Below are 20,818 nucleotides of genomic sequence, written 5' to 3'. Positions count from 1 at the left end.
ACTCCCCTAGGACCCAGCAATAGCACTGCTAGGAATTTCCCAAGGATACAGAAATGCTGAAGCATAGGAGCACGTGTACCCCAATGTTCATAGCAGCACTGTCAACAATAGCCAAAACATGGAAAGAGCCTAAGTGTCCATCCACGGACGAATGGATCAAGAAGATGTGGTTTATCTATACCATGGAATACTGCATGGCAATGAGAAACAGTGAAATCTGGCCGTGTGTAGCAACATGGATGGACCTTGAGGGTGTTCTGCTGAGCGAAATAAGTCAGGCAGAGAAGGACAAATATCATATGTTTACACGCATAGGAGGATTAGGAGGAACTTAACGGAGGACCATGGGGGAGAAGAAGGGGGGTAATGGTGGGGGAAAGGGAGAGAGGCAAACCATGAGAGACTCTTGAATGCTGAGAAACAAACTGAGGACTGATGGATGTGGGGGGGAGGGGGGGATGGGCATGGAGGAGGGCACTTATAGGGATGAGCACTGTGTGTTATATGGAAACCAATTTGACAATAAACTATTTGTAAAAAAAAATTTTTCAACCAAACCTTTCAAAACTATTAGAATGGTTCAATGAATAATATGCAGAACGGCATGGTAAGCAGTTGTGCACTATACTGTTTCATGGAATTAGGGAATATAATTTTTTAAATGTCTGATTTATTTATTAATTTATATTTCTATACTGATTGTTCAGTATAGTTAAGTATTATGACTATCCTGCCCCCCCCCCCCCAAAAGCCTCCAGCAAAAGGTCCAGTGGCTCTCTCCACTCCAGAAGGAGGCACATTTTTAAGCTAGACTGCCCTGAGAGGGCCAACCAGCAGGGTGGTCTAATCATATGCAAAGGTCCCTTCTAGAAGCATGCCTAGTGATGGCTCTGAGCCATATATGTATCAAGAATGCATCATTTACTGATGCATATTATTTGAGCAAATCAGTGGTACTAACTCCTATGAGGCCCTTTCATTGCTAAGGTAATCCCACCCAGATGGCATCTATCTGAATCCTTGATCCATTACTTCTAGAATGCTCTGTAACCTGTGAGTCTATGAAGTGCCTCAGGGCCCCTTTCTTCTCTGAAAGCTCTTAGATGGGTGGGCAACCATCTCCTAAGATGCAATTTTTTTCCCAAAAGAACTTTACAGGAATAAAGGAAACCAAGCCTCTGATCAAAGCAATCTGTCTCACTGGAAAAGTATTAAATCAAACCAAAATATGTAAATATTCTTTCCTACATAAGGTCCCTTGAAAGTTGCAGGTATTAAGAAATAAAGTCTTTTTTTTTTTTAGTCTGTTGGAATTCACTTGAATTTTAAAAAGAAACAGATAATCAGTAAAATCCTTATGTTTCACGTGCTTTTCCTGACCCTTCAACTTTATGATATAGTCACCATAGAAACTGGGTCAGAGGTCTGGATGGAAATCTGCCTCTGAAACTGAAGGACTCTGTTCAATCAAATTCTCAACAGAAGTGACTGATGCAGAGACTGAACGCGTTCAGGAACTTGCTCTGATTAGAGTCCGTGGTTTATGGTTCTACCCAGAGATCTCTTTCATTAGACATGTCAGACTGAATACTAAACTGACACTCAGATTTTTATCCTAAAGTAAACATCACATGGTAAATAGTATTGTCATGGACAGTTGCAGGTTAAGCAGAATATTTTTTTTTTAATTTTTTTAAGGTTTTTAAAATTTATTTCTAGGAGAGAGAGAGAGACAGTGTGAGCAGGGGAGGGTCAGAGAGAGAGGGAGTCACAGACTGAAACAGGCTCCAGGCTCTGAGCCGGCAATCAGCACAGAGCCCTACGCGGGGCCGAACCCACGAACCACAAGATCACGACCTAAGCGGAAGTCGGACACTTAACCGACTAAGCCACCCAGGCGCCCCTAAGCAGAATATTTTTAAAGCAAATGCTTCTTAGACCTGTGGAAGGGCCAAATATTTGTTTACCTGTCTCTGAAATTATGTATGTTTATTAAGTAGGGCGGATAAAAGAGGCAAGAGGCTTTGTAATTGACATTACAATTACAGGAAGATAGTGGGTGTTCTCCCTCTAATAAATACTTCTTAGCATTGTAGTTAGAGTCAGGGGGTCCTCAGATTCTGGTTGGTAAATCACTGTGAAGCCAGTTAAAATGCAAGTTCCTGTGCCCCAACTCCCATACTGAATGACTCTGGGAGTGTAATTGGAGCACCCGCATTTTAACAAAAGCCATGAGATTTGAGAATATTTGTTCTGTAAGACAGGGACAGATGACATTCATTCATTCATTCATTCATTCATATTATTCATCCATTTGTTCACTCCACAGCATTCTCTCAGTGAATTCTATTGAGTGCTAGGAATGTAGGAAAAAATAAAGCATTGTTTATGTTCTCCAGCAGTGTAAGGTCTGGATTTAATCTGCATGAGTTTTTCTCAACTGGAGGCAATATTGCCCCCCAGGGGACAGTTAGCAATTTCTGGAAACATTTTTGGTTGTCATTTTTGAGGATGGGGGGTGGCATCGACGGGGTAGAGTCCAGGAAGCTGCTATACATCCTACAGTGGATGGGAGTTCTCTCACAACCCAAACAAAAATAATCTACCTCCAAAAGTTAGTAGTGCTTAGGGTGAGAATCTCTGTTTTGTTTGCACTGTACTGATTTGTTCAGCCAGGCCAATCACTGGAATCATCGGGAAGCTTTGCAAATACCCACAACCTACTAAATTTTTGTGTCACCAATGTGCATCCATATTCAAGAGTGTGACTGAAACATAAACGTGTGGGTCATGATAATTAGATGCTAAAGGGAAACAAATCCTGATTTAAGGTGTGATCAACAGAAGGAACTTTCACCTGTGCTGCAACAAGACCTTAGCAACATAATATGGTTACTCTACTGACACGATTTCATAAATAAAGATATATCGCCTGTTTTGGGTTATCTCTACATTGCTCAATTAACCAATAGTCCGGATAATACTTAATTTATTTAAATGTTTTTAAAGTTTATGTATTTATATTTTAGAGAAAGTATGAGCAGGGGAGGGACAGAGAGAAAAGGAGAGAGTCACACACGGCCCGAGTGGAGCCCATTTCAGAGTTTAAACTCACCAACTCTGAGATCATGACCTGAGCCAAAACCAAGAGTCAGACACCTAACCAAGCGAGCCACCCACATGTCTCCAGATGGTATTTAAAAAATAATTTACCATCCTTTAAAAAAATGCTATGGGGGTGCCTGGGTGGCTCAGAGAGTTAAGCTCTGGACTTTGGCTCAGGTCATGATCTCACGGTTCCTGAGTCCAAACCCCACAATGGGCTGTCTGCTGCCAGCACAGAGCCCGCTTTGGATCCGCTATCCCCCACTCTTCCTGCCCCTCCCTTATGCTCTTTCTTTCTCTCTCTCTGTTTCTCTCTCAAAAAAAAAAAAAAAAAGTGCTGTGGACTTCTACTTCCAGCCAAGAAGGCATAACAGGAATTGGATTTACCTTCCCTTCTGAAACAACAACAAAAACCCAGACAAAATATATGAAGAAAACAGTTTTCAAGGCACTGAATATTAGGCCATGAAGGACAGGGATCCTGGGAGACAAAAACAAGCACGGCAAGCGCCGTCTCCAGCTGGCTGCCTGAAGAGTTGCTAAGCTGTCATGCAGGGCAGGGAACAGCAGGTGACACTGGCAGATTTCCCTGAACTGAGGACTCATTGCTCTGAGCTCAGGGAGCCCAATGTGGCTACATTTTGCAGGAAAGAGCACCAGAAAAACTACAGACACCTGCAGAGGAAATCCCTCAGGTATTCAGCAGCGCACTAAGCACCAGGTGTGGGTAAGACACCACCTGAGGCCAGGGTAAGGGCCACCTGAGAGGGTTAGAGGTAAGAGCACCTGCGGCTTACACGCCACAGGAAGCAATGTCTGTTCCCACCAGCCAGATGGAAAGTCTCATGGGAGGCTGGGGGGCAGACAGGCGATCCTGCCTCCGTATCAAAGGATAATTAATCCTAGATGAGCACTGGACTACTCCCACCTAGCAGATCTTAAGGCAGCATCCAAAAAGATCAAATTATTTCTAAGAAATTAACAGCATCCCAGAGCAAAGCTCAATACTCCCTGATGCGGAAATTAATAGACAAGAAAATGCAAAGAGTTCTTAAAGCTCTGTTTCAGATGTTCAGAAAGTTAAGAAGAGCTATGGGTAATATAAATGAAATTACACAATAATATATTAGAAAGAATATATATTATGACCACGTAGAGTTTATTGTAGGAATACAAGATGGCACTTTTCCAAAGAAGACATCCAGATGGCCAACAGACACATGAAACGATGCTCAATGTCACTCACCATCAGGGAAATACTAATCAAAGCCACACTGAGATACCACCTCATGCCTGGTGGTGAACGGGGAATGAACCACTCAGGGAACAACAGATGTTGGTAAGGATGTGAAGAAATAGGAACCCTCCTGCACTGTTGGTGGGAATGCAAACTGGTTCAGCCACTCTGGAAAAGAGTGTGGTGGTTCCTCAAAAAATTAAAAAAAGAACTCCCCTATGACCCAGCAATAGCACTGCTAGGAATTTACCCAAGGGATACGGGAGTACTGATGCATAGGGGCACATGTACCCCAGTGTTCATAGCAACACTCTCAACAATAGCCAAAACATGGAAAGAGCCTAAATGTCCATCAGTTGATGAATGGATCAAGAAGATGTGGTTTATATACATAATGGAGGGGCTCCTGGGTGGCTCAGTCAGTTAGGCGTCCGACTTCAGTTCAGGTCATGATTTCACAGTTCGTGGGTTCGAGACCCGCATCAGGCTCTGTGCTGACAGCTATCTCAGAGACTGGAGCCTGTGTCAGATTCTGTGTCTCCCTCTCTCTCTCTGACCCTCCCTTGCTCATGCTGTCTCTCTCTTTCTCAGAAATAAATAAAACATTAAAAAAATTATATACACAATGGAATACTACTTGGCAATGAGAACGAAATCTTGCCATTTGCAGCCATGTGGATGGAACTGGAGGGTATTATGCTAAGTGAAAGAAGTCAGTCAGAAAAAGATACCATATGTTTTCACTGATTATGTGGATCTTGAGAAATTTAACGGAAGACCCTGGGGGAGGGAAAGGGGGAAAAAAGTTACAAAGAGGGAGGGAGGCAAACCACAAGAGATCCTTAAATACAGAGAACAAACTGAGGGTTGATGGGGGGTGTGGGAGAAGGGAAAGTGGGTGATGGGCATTGAGGAGGGCACTTGTTGGGATGAGCACCGGATGTTATAAGGAAGCCATTTGACAATAAATTATATTAAAAAACAAAACAAAACAAAAATAATGCAAGATGGGTTTATCATTTTAAAATCAATCAATTAATTCATCACGTTAACAAACTAAAAACAAAACCATTTGATTATTTCCATTCACCCAAACAAAGGCATTTAACAAAATCTACCATCTATTCAGAAAAATAGCTTTCAGAAAACTAGGATTAGAAGGGAACTTGCTTAACTCCATATAAAGGACATCTATGAAAAACGTACAGCTCACATCATACTCAATGAATGTTTTCCACCTAAGATGAGGAACAGGTCAATTCTAACCACTTCTGTTCAACAGTGCACTGAAGATTCTAGCCAGTGAATGAAAAAGAAAACAAAATAAAGAAATAAAATGCACTCGGATTAATACAGAAGGACATCTGCCTTTATCACTGAGGACATAATCACAGAGTATCTATGTAATTATCTATGTATAGACTATCCAAAGTTTGAGTACACTACTGGATTATAAGGCTTATTATAAAGCTATGATATTCAAGACAGTGTAGAATTGGTGTCAAGATAGACAAATAAATGTAATGGAGCCTGGAAATAGACTTACCCAAATATGGAAAACACCCTAGAAAAAGGCATAGAGGCAAATCAGTGAAGATTGCCTACAAAAGCTGACAGACTGGTACCAGAACGATTGGTTATCTATATGCAAAAAGATGAACTTGAATCCATATCTTATACCAGATATAACAACACAAAATGGATCACAGACCTAAGTGTAAAACCTAAAGTTGTAAATTTTCTTTTCTTTAATTTGTTTAATGTTGATTTTATTTTTGAGAAGAGAGAGAACAATCAGGGGATACAGAGACAGAATCTGAAGCAGGCTCCAGGCTGTGAGCTGTCAGCAAAGAGCCCGATACAGGGCTCGAATCCATGAACCACGAGATCATGACCTGAGCTGAAGTCAGACAGTTAAACAACTGAGCCATCCAGGTGGCCCAAAAGTTATAAATATTCTTGAAGAAACATAGGAGAAATCTTTTGTCACCTTGGGTCAGACAAAGTTTTCTTAGATATGACACCAAAAATCTGATTCATAAAAGAAGAAATAGATAAATTGGGGTTCATCAAAATTAAAAACTTAGGTTTTTAGGATGTACTGTTAAGAGAATGAAAAAGCAAAGACAAACTGGTAGGAACATATTTTATAATCATACATATCATGAGGAACTTGTATCTAGAATAGACAAAGAATTTTCAAAATTCAGTAAGAAAGCAAAGAACTCAGTCGTTTTTTTAAGGGCAAAAGATTTGGGTGCCTCTGTAGCTCAGTCAGTTAAGCATTTGACTTTAGCTCAGGTCATGATCTCATGGTGATTAGTGAGCATGAGCCCCGTTTCCCTTTCTCTGTCTCTCTCTGTCTCTCTAAAAAAAAAAAGAGAGAGAGAAGAAAAGAAAAGAAAAGAAAAGAAAAGAAAAGAAAAGAAAAGAAAAGAAAAGAAAAGAAAAAAAGAAACAGAAAAAGACGGGGGAAAAGATTTAAGAAGACTTTACTAAAGAAGAAATTTATCCCCCAAAGAAGGCAAAGCCTCCTTTTAATCTGCATCCTCGCCAACACCTTTTATTTCTTATCCTTTGATTTTAGCCATTCTGGCAGGTGTAAGATGTTATCTCATTGTGGTTTTGATTTGCATTTCTCTGATGATGAGTGATGTTGAGCATCTTTCCAGGGGTCTGTTTGTACTTGGCTTTTTTTTTTTAATTACACACATCATATGATCTAGTTATTCCCCTCTTTGGCACTTATTTATTTTTGAGTGTGGGAGATCCACACACAGATGGCAAACAGGGGAGGGGCAGAGAGAGAGAGACACACACACACACACACAGATTCTGAAGCAGGCTCCAGGCTCTGAGCTGTCAGCACAGAGCCCAATGCAGGGCTTGAACCCATAAAGTATGAGATCACGTCCTGAGCCAAAGTCAGACACTTAACCAACTAAGCCACCCAGGTGCCCCAGTATTTATTTATGGAAATGAAAGTACATGCCATGCAAAGACTTGTACACGAATGTGTATAGCAGCTTTACTTGTAAAAGCAAAATTCGAGAATAAAAATATCCATCAAGAGGTGAATGGATAATCAAACTTCAGCATGTCCAAACAATCTAATAGCACCCAGAAATAAAAGGAATAGACTATTGGAAAACATTATAATATATATAAATCTTAAGATAATTATTCTGAGTGAAATAAGGGAGATTAGAGAAAGGTGTAAATACTGTATAATTCCATTTATATACAATTTTAAAAATGCAATACAATTTATATCACTTTATGGTGATACAAAGGAGATGAGAAGTTACCTGGGGATGGAGGCAGGAGAGAGTGATTACAAAGGGGCACAAGAAAACTTTGGTGGATGACATATTTGATCTTTACTTGTGGTTGCCGGAGGCCCGCTCTGACTGGTCCAGGGGTCCCTGAAGGATAGTCGGTGACAGAGAGAGAGTGAGAGAGCTATGGGAATCTTTCTGATCACCAGGCAGGCATCTCTGCTATGACGAGGTCTCAACTTTATTTTATCATTAAGTGTTTGAGGGATGGCACAGAAGTGGCATTTGCCTTAGACAATGATTTCTGATGACAAATTTCTTTGATACATAAGAATTTCCCAGAACATAGATTTGTAGAAGACTTATGCATAACCTTTATCAATAGTGATTGAGGTAGAGGATTTAGATGCTTATCCTATGGGGAAGGAAGGTATCTTTAGCATGCAAGACAATGTTTTTAGCATAAAAAAGGCAAAGTTAGTTCTTTTCGAGCAGGGGTCAATAGCCTGTTTGCTTAAGGGGAAGTATTAAGAAAAACAGGTTTTTCAGGAATCACAAATGTTTGCTCTCATAATCACAAAAGAAGTTCCTACAATAGGTTCCTTCACAGGGTGCAGTCAGCATATCAAGGTCTGAATAAGTCACACTGAATACCGATCAACAAGACGCCTTGGGGGTCGGTGCTCAAGCAGAAACAATTGGGTGGGGGTGGATATCAGTCACTATCTGACGGTAAAAGCCCATGCAACTTACCTTAACCTCACAAGGAGTTTTTTCTCAACTTATGAGTTCAGAAACGGCTCCCAACAGGTGGTCACAGCTGTGACATATATTATCATGTATCAAATGATATGCTTTAAATAGGTTCAGTTTATTGTATGCCTATTATGCGTCACTGAAACTTTTTTTTTTTGTAAGTGGGGCTGAAAGCAAGTGTCGGGATGGCTGTTCTCTAACAGAAGTGCTTAGCCACCTGTGCCCTTCACTCACCACCTGCCTCATCCAGTCCCACCTCCCCAGGGCCGTCCTCCATCTTGCCCTCTGTAGGGCCTTCTGCTTTTTCTAGGAACATCTCCAGCCTCTCCTAGATATCATCTTTATTTATTTTTATTTTAAGCTTTCCAAATACATACATCTCTTAGCCTTAGGACGACAGGAAAGGACGAGCCTTTCCTTCTCTCATTCTTGAAATACCTGTGATTTGGCTTCCTACTGGCAGTTATCACTGATTAATTTCTCAAAAGTTACCATTATCTTTCCCATCTCCAAAAGCAAACTGCCTTTTCCAAGTCCTTATCTCTTTGTTGTGGTTTCCATTCTTGATCTGTGTTTTGATAATATTATTTGCTTCCCCAGTTGGTCCAAGCAAATCACTGTTGTGGTGCTGTAGCAGGATTCTTGCACAGAGGGATGTGATGCCAAGGCTTTTCTTTCCAGGAAGCAACTTTATTCCTGCGAGCACCGCTCAGTTGGGTTTGTACCCAAAGAACTGAGCCCTGAATGCCATGGGGTATAGTTTTTAATATGTGTTTTACTTCTTTGTCTCCCATATATGTAATGTGTCTTTGTCTCCCTACATGTAACATACAAACATGTAGTCTGATTAAGTGGTCTCATGTTACAAGGTTGTGAGGGATGTCATCTATGCATATAGCCAGGTTGCCTTGAGGTTTTTTTCTTTCCTCAGGGAGGGGACCCTACCACAGTGTCACCCCTTCCTCTTGTATTCTTCAATGCGTGCAATTCATGGGGTCCCTCCCTATGCTCTACACACGAGTAACACCCTCAAATAGAACTTGGATGTCTGAATCCCGATGCTTAAAACTTGTCAAGGTGCTTTCTACTTAGGCTGCCAGGTTAATATGCAGAACATCTGGTTAAGGTTGGATCTCAGTTCAACATTGAATGTTAGAGTAAGTATGTTCCAAGTATTTTATATTTATACTAAAAAATTGTTTATCTGAAATTCAAAGGTATCTGGGTATTCTGCATTTTTGTTTGCTAAATATGAGAACACTATTTCTCCCTCATCATTTAGTTGTCATCATTGAACATGCCTTAAGTCTTCCAGATTTCACTTGAATCTCTCAACTGGACAAATGTTCTTTTTTTAACTCTGCCCACCGCAATCACCCCTTCTCCAAGCTCAGCTCTTCCCTGATCATCCCAAGCTACCATCTCATCTCTCCCTTCTCTGAAATGGTTTCCTTCCAAATGTTCTTTATCTCAGGTTCTTGGGGGCTATGATCCTCTGATCTGTTTCTCCTGAGGCTCACTTTTGATGGACCACTATTTTGTGTAGTTTGTAGTTTTGGTTTAGGAGTTCACCTTTTTTTTTCTTTATGAGTCGAATTTACTATAAATTGTGAACGTATTTACACTTAGTAGTTTTTGCTCTGATTCTGCTGAGTGCTACAAAGGGGTTCCCCTACCTAGAAATATGGTTTTTATTTTTTTCATGTTTGTTTATTTTTGAGAGAGCAGACGGACAATCAGCAGGGGAGGGGCAGACAGAGAAGGAGACACAGAACCTGAAGCAGGCTCCAGGCTCTGAGCTGTCAGCACAGAGCCTGATGTGGGGCTTGAACTCATGAACCACAAGATCATGATCTGAGCTGAAGTTGGGTGCTTAACTGACTGAAACACCCAGGCACCTCAAGTTTTGTTTTTAGAGACACACAACTGATATAGTTTTGCAGGGATCTTTTTCTTCCTCTGAAAGTCCTAGAAAAACACATAATCCATTCTCTTTTCTGTGAGTGAATGGAAATGTGAATTGCTCGTTGTCACTGAGGCAACACTGTCTAGAGTTCCTACTTTCTGCTAATAGCCTTGGGTGCAGTTTCATCCCTGGCAGGACCAAGTCCACCCTCTCCTCCCTGTGCACTTGGTAAAGCGTTCTCCTCAACCCCAGCTCCAGCCGTCAGATCTCTCACCTTCCTGCCCACCTTCCTGTCCCCAGGTATCTGTGCACTGCTATCACTTTGAGGTCTTGCTTTACTCTTCTGCCATAGATTTCTCTTCATCTCTTTTGGATTTAGCAGTCTATAAGAATCTTTTCTTTGTTACAGCTTCATCACTACTTCTGTGTTTCCACAGAAGTTTCTGTGGGAGGTACGGCTGTAGAGTCAGCTTTGCCTGGTTACTCTTTATGTCCTTGGCTAAGTGCCTCTGCTAGACTGTAAGCCTCCACAGGGCAGGGATCCTACCTTACCCATTTCAGCACACGACCTCCCACCTAACAGAGCCTCCATAATTACTTATATTGTGAATGGTACCGTGCTGGGCTTACTAAGGTTTGCTGGCTGGAAGTTGACTCAAAGTACATGGTAAAAAAAAAAACCTTCATTTGTACACTCCAGTGCACCTAGCATAGTACCACCTACAGCCTCCTTTTAATAGCAGTGCTGGTGAGAGAGAGAGAGAGACAAGCAGAGAGAAAAACAGAGAGAGAGAAGGAAAGAGAGAGGGGAGGGAGAGAGAAGGAGAGAGAGAGAATTTGCTGGGCTGATTCCCACTTGAAGAAATATCTTTGAATTTTTAGACCAGTAGTTATCAATCTTTTCCCATGCCCACTCACCTGAGCTACACCACCGTTTCCAACTGTATGTAGCTTACCTCAATGTCACCGTAGGTGGGGGTGGATGGGAGGCCTCGCAAAAGGGTGTATCAGGGTGAATCCTGGGCAACAGGGGTAGTTTTAAAATTCCTTCTCCACCCACCTCCCACCATCCTGGTTGAAAATTACTGCCTTAATCATCCACACAAATTTCTAAAAAGCACATCTCATCTAAGCTAACATTTCGCAGTATCGGGTATTCATTTTGCATCGACACATGTTTATAACGGTTGGGCACCAACAAGCATTAATGCTGTGATTGGCTTCCCCACAGCCATCCTGAAGCCTAATGGAGTGACACCACAGAGATGGGCCATCTGAATTCCAGTTTTCCCAACGCGTTGTTAGACACACAGATTCCCGGTCACCAGACTGCATTTCTCTGGGTATCCAGCTGCAAGGATATATTAAACAGGGTCGCAAAACGTGCGTGTTGCAATGATCAGGCTCAATGTCTCGATATCTTAGGGAATGTTTTCCTAATATATTCATTCTCTTACAGGGAATGGATTTCAAAATGATACGATGCTTAAGGTGGCAGGCAGTGCTTCTAAAAGCTTCCGTCTGCCACAGATAAACGGCCCAGCAGTTTGTGAAAAGGCATTATGCCATCTGAACATATTAGTCTCTTGGCTGTCTTGCTCAGGCTCTCTGTATACCTCCTTCCTGAATGTCTGCTGTCAGAACACCCAGCCAGGAATGCCCCATCTGCTCTATCTCTGGTACCCTGCCGCTGAGCAGGGAGGGGGAACGATCTCTCCCCAGGTACTGCTTAGGTGTTTGGACTACTATTAAAGGGCAACCTAGGAAGGTTATTATGTGCTCAGGGCACGTGGACTGTTTCTCTGTGTTATGATATTCTATTATACTTTGGCTGCTCTGTGTTTTCAGATTGATTCTACTAGTTGCTATAAACATGCACAGATGGAGGGGGAGGGACGAGAGGAGAATGGGCAAACAGCTCCCTGAGAGCAGCTCTGGGTAAGGAGAAAATCCTGAGTGGAGATCCTTGTACTGTCCCTGCTCTACCTTGAACTGAAGGTGCTATTTTGAGCAAGTCACTTCCACCTTTTACTTTCCTTACAGTAAATGGAAAATGGAACAAAAAATTGCATCAAAAAACAAATCCAAAAGACAAATTATTGACTGAAATAAACAAATAAAAAACCAGCCAAACCAGCCATTTCTAATATTTATGGAAAATAACTAATCTCCCTGGATGGCTCAGTCAGTTAAATGCCCTACTGTTGGTTTGGGCTCAGGGAATGATCTCTCAGTTTTGAGTTTGAGCCCCGAATCAGGCTCTCCTCACTGACAGTGTGGAGACTCCTTGGGATTCTTTCTCCTTTTCTCTCTCTCCCTGCCCTTCCCCTGCTCATGCTCTCCCTCTCTCTCTCAAAATAAATAAATAAACTTAAAAAAAAAAAAAGAATATCCCTAACAAAAGAGTTCCAACAAAGTGATGAAAATAAAAAACACAGACAACCCATAAAAATAGTCAAAGGACTTGATAGGTTTCATGAACGTGAAAAGCGAAGGACCAATAAGTGACAATGTGCTCACTAAGGGTCAGGAAAAACTAAAAATCAAATCAACATTGGAACATCATGTTTTATGCATCTGACTAGTAAATAGGAAAGAAAAAAAAAAAAGACGGTCAATATCCAGAGCTGGGGCTGGTGGAGGGACCCTTTCAGACACTGTGTTGGGAATGTGATTGCTGCAGACTCCTAGGAAAGTAATCTGACAACGCCTATCAGTTTTGCAGTAATCTCATTTGTGGGCATCTCCCCTTTAAAAAGCAGAAACAATGTTGCTTAAAGATACATATATGGGGCTTTTTATTGCAGAGTGGGAGAAGAAAAAGTCTTGAAAATAGCCCGAATTGCCATTGATAGAGGAATGGTTGAATAGATTATTCCATATCAGTAGTTCTCAACCAGGAGTGATTTTGTTTCCCAAAGGACATTGGGCAGTATCTGGAGATACTTTTGACTGTCAAAACAGGGGCCTGAGTTCTACTGGCATCTAGTGGGTAGAGGCCAGGGATATCACTAAATAGCCTACAGTGCACAGGACAGCCACCCCAAACATGGAATTATCTGGCCCACAACATCAATAATGCTGATACTGAGAAGCCTGTATGTATGTGTATATAAGTATGCTAAAGGGTGAGTCCTTAAGAAAATATTATAACTTAACAGGAATAGGAAAAGTTAGACTACTTTAAAACATTACATTTAAAAAAATATTACGAAACAACTCTAAACAAGTATAAATATGTTTTTCTGTGAGCATGGTATAAAGCATGCAAGTTATTTATACCAAACTGGTAATACTTGGAACACACACACATAGACACACACACACAAGTTCTTATACCTCAGTTTTGGGGTGGCTGATCAGAATCACATGGGATGCTTTTGAAATATTTGTATTTTCGGGCCATAGTCCAGATTTCTTGGACCAAACACTATGGATCTGAAAATTTCAAAAGCTTTTGGGTTTCCCCCCCCAAATTGTCGTTGAAAATAGGGAGCTGCCCCCACTTAACTCCTTACCAAGTATTTCTTGCCATAGGGGCTCTCTCAGTTACTTTATTTTCATGGCAAAATACCGTTCAGGGGGAAACTATAGTAGCCTGAAACTGGTAACAATGCTAATAGAAGTTACCCGATGGAATCTCATTATGTCCTCACAAGGCAGAGAGACTGCAAGCTCTGGTCCCTTCATTCCTTTATAAGGACACCAAACCTATCACAGGGGCTCTACTCCCATGGCCTCATCTGAATCCTTAATTACCTCTCAACAGCCCCACCTCCAAATACCACCACAATGGGGATTAGAGCTTCAACATAGGAACCTGGGAAGGACACAAACATTTAGTCTATAGCAATGGCCTTGGGATGGCCAATTATGTCATGCCTTTGCCTTCTAAGGGAAGATGAAGCTTCCCAGCAGAAGATCCTATTTCAGCTGGTGTAAAGGAGAGACAGAGAGTTTGTTTTGGGATACCACTAGGCAGGTGACCTAGTGAAACCACTCTCCAATGGTAACTAAATTTTTTTAAGACATGAGAAGGCTTGGGTGAAAGAAAATACAGAGTAGGTCAGTCAGAGGCTGGGCCATGGAATACGGAGGGGTGTGCTGTTCTGTTCTAGCACCTGTCACTCGCAGGAAGTCAGGTACCAGCAAGCATACTATAACATTTTAAGGCCTAAAGGGCATCTGCTAATGCACTAGGCATGCTGAGAAAAGCAAATCACCCTCCAATGCACTAAATGACACCAGTGAGTTAATACAGCTGTTAGGCCAGAGAGTGGGAGGCAGTGGAGAGCTGTAGCCTTGCCACAACTGCAAAACGGCATGGAATAAATCATCTTAACCTTGGCTCCCTGTTGTGTTCAATGGGATTGTTAATGGTTACCTTGAAGAATGAGGACTAGAAACGATCCCAAAATGGCTTAAGAAGACAAAACATGACCTTAATGTTTTCAATGATTTTAATGATTTAAAAAAGTTTTAAGATCAAATAACTTTTATTCACCTACAAGATCTTTATACAATTAAAAGCCAGTTGAAAGCTTTCATCATGGTTCAATATCCATGCTCTTGTGAATATTGAATTATAAAACTAAAAACTTCCGAGGGATTAATGAGATGAAATGAAGTTTCAAATGAAGCTTCGGCAAAAATATCTTTTCAATTATAAAATAGCTTTTCCAGGAAAGCAAGAAAACTGATGTTACTAGGACAAAGAAATACCTAAAGGATCTTTTGACTTCTCCTGTATCACTTGTAATTTCCTAGTTTTCAAATTTAAGTTCAGTTTCCTAAATATCAGTTCGGCTCTTCCTGTATGTGAGGCATCTGGCTTGCATACATCTGGCACCAGTGAGGTAAACGTGAAAAAGCACAGAGATGGGACATTAGAGTTTCCAGGAAGGCAGCTAAAGGGATCGATAAAAATCAATATGGATCGTGGTAAATGAGTCAGAACGATGCTACTAATAACAGAATGGGATTTGTTTCTAGAATGAACACTCATTTGTTATGACTGAGCATTTTCTTCTTTCTGTGCTTGGAAACACTGCTTGAAACCTAAAAAGTTCACATACTCAAGTTCCATAAAATTTAACAAATTAAGTCATTAAGTATTCATGTTAAATATATGAATTCGTGAATTTAACAACATAAATTGCATCATTATTTACTGTAGTAAATAAATCTTGCAAACCCAGAAATCTAAGTAATTTTTGTATTAACTTTATAAAAATAAAAAGACACTGTTGTCTTTTTGGCCTGATATCTAATCAAAAGCTAAAACCATTAGGTGGAAAACCAAACCAATCACTGAAACAGACCAATGATTTCTTCATGTATCTACCATACTCCTTATATTAAATTAACATTAGCTGCTGAGCAAAATACATTCTAAAATTTTAGTGACCTGACTCATTAAAATTTTATTGCTTCTGCACTTTCCAGTCCAGTATTATTTTTCCTGCTTGGTGGTTGCCTTTCAACTAGTAAGACAGACATTCTGCCACTTCATGCCCCTACCACAAAATGTAATGGTTATCAGAGACAGAATAACTTTAATAAAACTCTTATCCAGAAAAGAAAAGTGAAGTATGGAAAGCATGCAGTGGTCTCTGGTTCATAGCAGTAAACAAAATCCCACAATACTTGTGAGCTGTCTTGTGACTTAGTGTATTTCCCTTGATTCAAACTAGATTCTACATTCTGTAAGGAACTCCCTTGCCCATTGTGAGAAGTTGGGGGAAGAACAGTAAAGTGTCCCCCAAACTGAGAAGTCACTTGGAGACAGGAAAACAAAGCAGGTGACTCCATACAGTATACACAGAGTTTTATTCAGGGTAACTTATCGAGGGAAGATCTGATGGAGGGCAAACCACAGCAGCTGCAGTTATTCTCAAAGGCCTACAAAGTCCAGATCTTAGTCCTCAGAGTTTATAAAGGGAGTGAACATGCAGAAGAGCAAATGTAGTGCGGTCAGGGGTTTGCATGCACCTGACAGTGAACCTTTAATTAGATCTCATGGTACCACATCTGTTTCCAGAAGTGGAAAGCCCATGTTATCTCTAATAGATTCATGGAAAACCAAAGCAAGGCCCCCTCCATCCCAGCCTTGGTGGGCACTTCTAAGGTACATATATTAATCTCCATGGGGCCACGAACATGTAGCCCCAAGAAAGGTCATCCAGGGAAAACAAGTAAGATAAAGGGACAACGGTGGAGTCAGTACTGTGAGCTCTCCTATACTCGTGATTCTTCATGGCCTCTGGATCTTCCCTTTAGGAAGTTCTTTCTTGACTATCATCTACGATGGCTAGATCCAAAATAGACTTCAATACTATAACCTCCTAGAAAACCGTACAGCCCATTTTGAGCTAGTATGAGCTCAGGGACTCAAAGATTGTTTTAAAGATGTAATAGTCAAAGACTTTTTATTCTGAGCTCATACTTTTTTCAGCAATACAGTTTCCACAAAACCTTAGTGGACTTTTGACTATTTTATACCACTAAGTTTGGGGCTGTTATATTGCCTTAGTAACTGGAACTTACCAGAGACTTAGCTCAGTGACATGGCTCATACATTCCGTGTCCTAGAGTCCAGTGCTAAAAATGTGGAGTAATTCCCCTCTTTACTTGTACCCATCAGATAATTTGTAAGGACATAAAATCCACGGTAATATTTCTCAAAGTCTCCTTCTCTTTCACCCATACTACACTGTATTTTAAACTTTCTTCCTTAGCTTCCTCTCTTTACCAATATTCTTTCAGTTTTCCCCATGCGTATGGCCTTCTTCTAGTCTCCTTTTTCATTTCTTTCATTCATGCAAACAAAACACTAATCCCTCATCCTCGTTTGAGTTTTCTTATCCAATTTGCACAACCTATATAAGAAGGTCCAGACATGTGGCAGTGGTAGGAACATGAAGCAGGTAACACCCACATTTGACACTGAAGGTAGAGTGAAGGAAAAGAGGAGAATTATACCTTCAAAGAAGCAATTTTTATCCTCATTGCACTTGTATGTTTATTATCTCTTTCTTCCTGCTTCTTCTCCCTGAAGGAACATACTCAAATTTACTCAATACAATGCTTTAGCTACTACCCCATCATTCTCTTACCATCATCTTCTTGAAAGGAGGGCATATATATATGGCTCCATTTTTCACACTCCATTTATCTCTCAACCCACTGCAATACAGCTTCTGCCTTCACACGTCTATTGAAATTCCTGCAAGATCACCAAATTACCAGCAGACTGCTGCATTCACTTTGCTTCTTGACTTCTAGAATCCTCATTCTGGCTTCTCTTTCTTCCTCTTGTTCCACAGCTGACACAGTGATCTAGTTATTGATTAGATTTTTCTCTAATGGTAATTGCTTTTCTTTTTATTAGTCTTCTTACCCTCAAGGAAACTGGGACAAATTCCCTAGAAGCAGGTGAGAAAGTAATCAAGTGACACCTCCTGATACCATGCTAAAGAGGATCTCTGCTATAGATCAGAAATCCACAAGAGTGCTCAAAATCCCTAACCTTTTCCTATTTCAGAGTGAGCTGTCTACGCAGCACTATGCAATGAATGGCACTATTTCTCCAGTTTATTTGCAAAGCTCTAACTGGTCTTTGGCACATCATTTATCAGTTCTAAGGCTTCTTAGGGTTGAGGTACAAATAGGATTTCTCCTTTGAACTAATAGAGTTCTTACAAAAACAAACATATCAATACAGTATATTTCTTTAACAATCTTCCCTGAACTTCCTCCTTCTAACTTTTGCTATATTTAATTCATTAAAATATTAGGGAAGTATATTTTTATTTTAGGGAAATATCTTATTACAAGTGACACATTATTAGAAAGTCAACTACTGGACTGAAAAATCACAAATTCATTCTCAGTGATTTACATGTTGTAGAAGGTGGATTTAAAAATTAAAATATCTTAGTTGTATCTGACGTTATCACTTTTTAATTAAAAATTTTTAAATGTTTATTTATTTTTGAAAGAGAGAGGGTGACAGAGTCCAAGTAGGGGAGGGGCAGAGAGCGAGGGAGATAAACAATATGAAGCAGGCTCCTGGCTGTCAACACAGAACCTGATGTGGGGTTCAATCCCACAAACTATGAGATCATGATGTGAGATGAAGTCAGATGCTCAACCAACTATGCCACCCAGGCACGCCCTGACATTATCACTTTTCATTAATGCCATTCCGCAAACACTTTCTCACAGGCTGATTTGTCTGCTTTTTTTCCCCCTTCAAAACTCCTTTACATTCATGTTATCATTAAGAAGTCTACAGAGATCAGAACTTTTGAAATTAGAAGGGAATCATGGGCCCTGTGATAAGAATTATATGAGAATTTTTCCTTACTCTTTAGGAGAGAGACCTATCAATTCCTGCCTCAAGCTGCAATTTGATAGACAGATGAAGGATCTAGAGAACTGAAGACAAATTTTTATGAAATTTAAGAGTTAAGTTGCAGACGGGGCGCCTGGGTGGCTTAGTCGGTTAAGCGTCCGACTTTCCCTTAGGTCATGATCTCGCAGTTCGTGGGTTCGGGCCCCGCATCGGGCTCTGTGCTGACTGCCAGCTCAGAGCCTGGAGCCTGTTTCAGTCTGTGACTCCCTCTCTCTCTGACCCTCCCCTGCTCGCGCTGTCTCTCTCTCTCTCCTAGAAATAAATAAAAAACATTAAAAAAAAAAAAAGAGTTAAGTTGCAGAGAACAGTATCCACTGTTACTAGTTCAAGTAGGACAGAATTTATAACAGTCTACTAAAGGGCTTCAGAATCATTGAGATGGTTAGAGAGACTCTTGGACAGGTTTTCAGGGATGACTTCCCAAAACTCGCAATAAAATAGGGGCACCCAGAGATCTGCTGCCTCTCCTGCAACCAGAAAGCCACCAGCCCCAGAGCAGTGCTGCCACAATCAGGTGGCACTCTAAAACCATGAGGCTGCTACTGTGACCATGCACACGAGTCACATGGTCACCAGAACCAGGAGCCCTCCAGCCTGAGCTTGCCGTAAGAAGAGGCAGAAGTGTAGCATTCTCTTCACTGCCACATCCCAAGCCTTGCACAAGTGTGGCTGATTCACACCTAAATCACATCCAGAAGCTTAGCTGGGAAGAAATCTGAGGGAAGGAGACTTCAGCTTTCTCCATACCCTTTTATCCACCCTAGTGGGAAGACATGGAAACAAGTTCCAAAAAAGGAATGGCTATAGTTAGATGTTAAATGTGTTTTTTGTTGACTATGACGTTTCAGAAGAAACTCTATCTACTCTACAAAAATTAAGGAGCTGCTAAGGTCCTATTTTTAAGAACTTAGTGGAGATTATTTTATAAAAACTAACTCATTATTATTATTTTATTTTAATGTTTATTTTTGATAGAGAAACAAAGTGTGAGTGGGGAAGGTGCAGAGAGAGAGGGAGACACAGAATCTGAGGCAGGCTCCAGGCTCTGAGCTGAGAGCACAGAGCCTGACACAGGGCTCGAGCCCGGGAACCTTGAGATCATGAGCTGAGGACCTGAGCCTAAGTCAGATGCTTAAATGACTGAGCCACCCAGTTGCCCCTAACTCATTATTATTAATAAAGACTCAGGCCCAGTGGACTGGAAGTTTCTGGTTAGGTCTCAGATGACATATTCAGTAGAAAAACAAAACAATGCTGTACATAAAGCTAGAGGCTGATGAGAGCCAGAAAGAGAAAGACAACGAATGCCCTGGAGCGCTGATGTCAAATTAGTTTTTTCATGATGAAATTATAGAGGTTATATTTATAATCAAGTAAAATAGAATTCCCCACCTCTTGATAATAAGTGAGAAATTACCGTGGAAAGGTTGGTGATTTATGATAATAAACACAGCTGCTTTGATGCAGCTAATGCAGGTGTGAATTTTAGTCATGTTAATGACATTCATTGCCTTGGCTCACTGAGCCAGCAAGAAGATCCCCTCTGTGAGTGGGTGGAGCAGGAAGAAAGCCAGGCCCTAAAGGTTTTCTACGACAATGGCAATTGTAACAGTGTGATGTTTCATGCAGTTATTTAATACCAAGTGAACTGACTTCTGGGCTGCCATTTATGGAATTCCTCTGTCCTCTGCATTGAATTAGGGGCTTTTTATTACATCATCATGAGAACCCTAGAAATCACTTACACCATTTCAGAGATGGAAAACCTCAGGATCAGAAAGGAGCAACCATCAAGATCAGGGACACAGTAACGTTCTGAGAGGTCACAGACTCAGATGTGTCTGCATCTGCAGTGGAAATGTGTTGGCTTTGCTTGTCTAGCATTCATGACCCTCGAGGTTTGCCTGGGTTGACTCTGCAACTCCCAGGGTTGGCGTGGGACTCAGCCACACTTGATCAAGTCCTGCTGTCTTCCTGGGCATAGTGATGAGAAGTGTCATATGATAGGACTATGGTCTATCAGAGAGAAATGTACGGCTTTTTCTGGAGAAAGTAAAAGAGAGGAGGAATTATTATTATTATTATTTTTTGGTGCTGCACTGGGATTTTGAAGGCAAATC

The 20,818-nt window shown here is 40.9% G+C and overlaps 1 long non-coding RNA gene across 2 annotated transcripts in view; it reads right to left on the bottom strand.

The window, feature by feature from the left end:
* Positions 1-13,875, bottom strand: part of LOC120240734 — a 49,781-nt gene extending 35,906 nt beyond the window's left edge. For both annotated transcript variants that reach the window (XR_005530708.1, XR_005530709.1), the window contains exons 1-3: positions 13,801-13,875; positions 11,201-11,301; positions 7,651-7,767 (exon numbers count right to left, since the gene is read on the bottom strand). This is a non-coding gene — a long non-coding RNA (uncharacterized LOC120240734). The remainder of the gene's footprint in view (positions 1-7,650; positions 7,768-11,200; positions 11,302-13,800) is intronic.
* Between the last annotated feature and the right edge of the window lie 6,943 nt (positions 13,876-20,818).

The sequence above is a fragment of the Hyaena hyaena genome, unplaced genomic scaffold, assembly GCF_003009895.1.
Source record: "Hyaena hyaena isolate Hyena2069 unplaced genomic scaffold, ASM300989v1 scaffold_260, whole genome shotgun sequence".
Lineage (NCBI taxonomy): Eukaryota > Metazoa > Chordata > Mammalia > Carnivora > Hyaenidae > Hyaena > Hyaena hyaena.
Note: the sequence above shows the minus strand (reverse complement) of the source record. Positions and strands in the feature narration are given on the sequence as shown.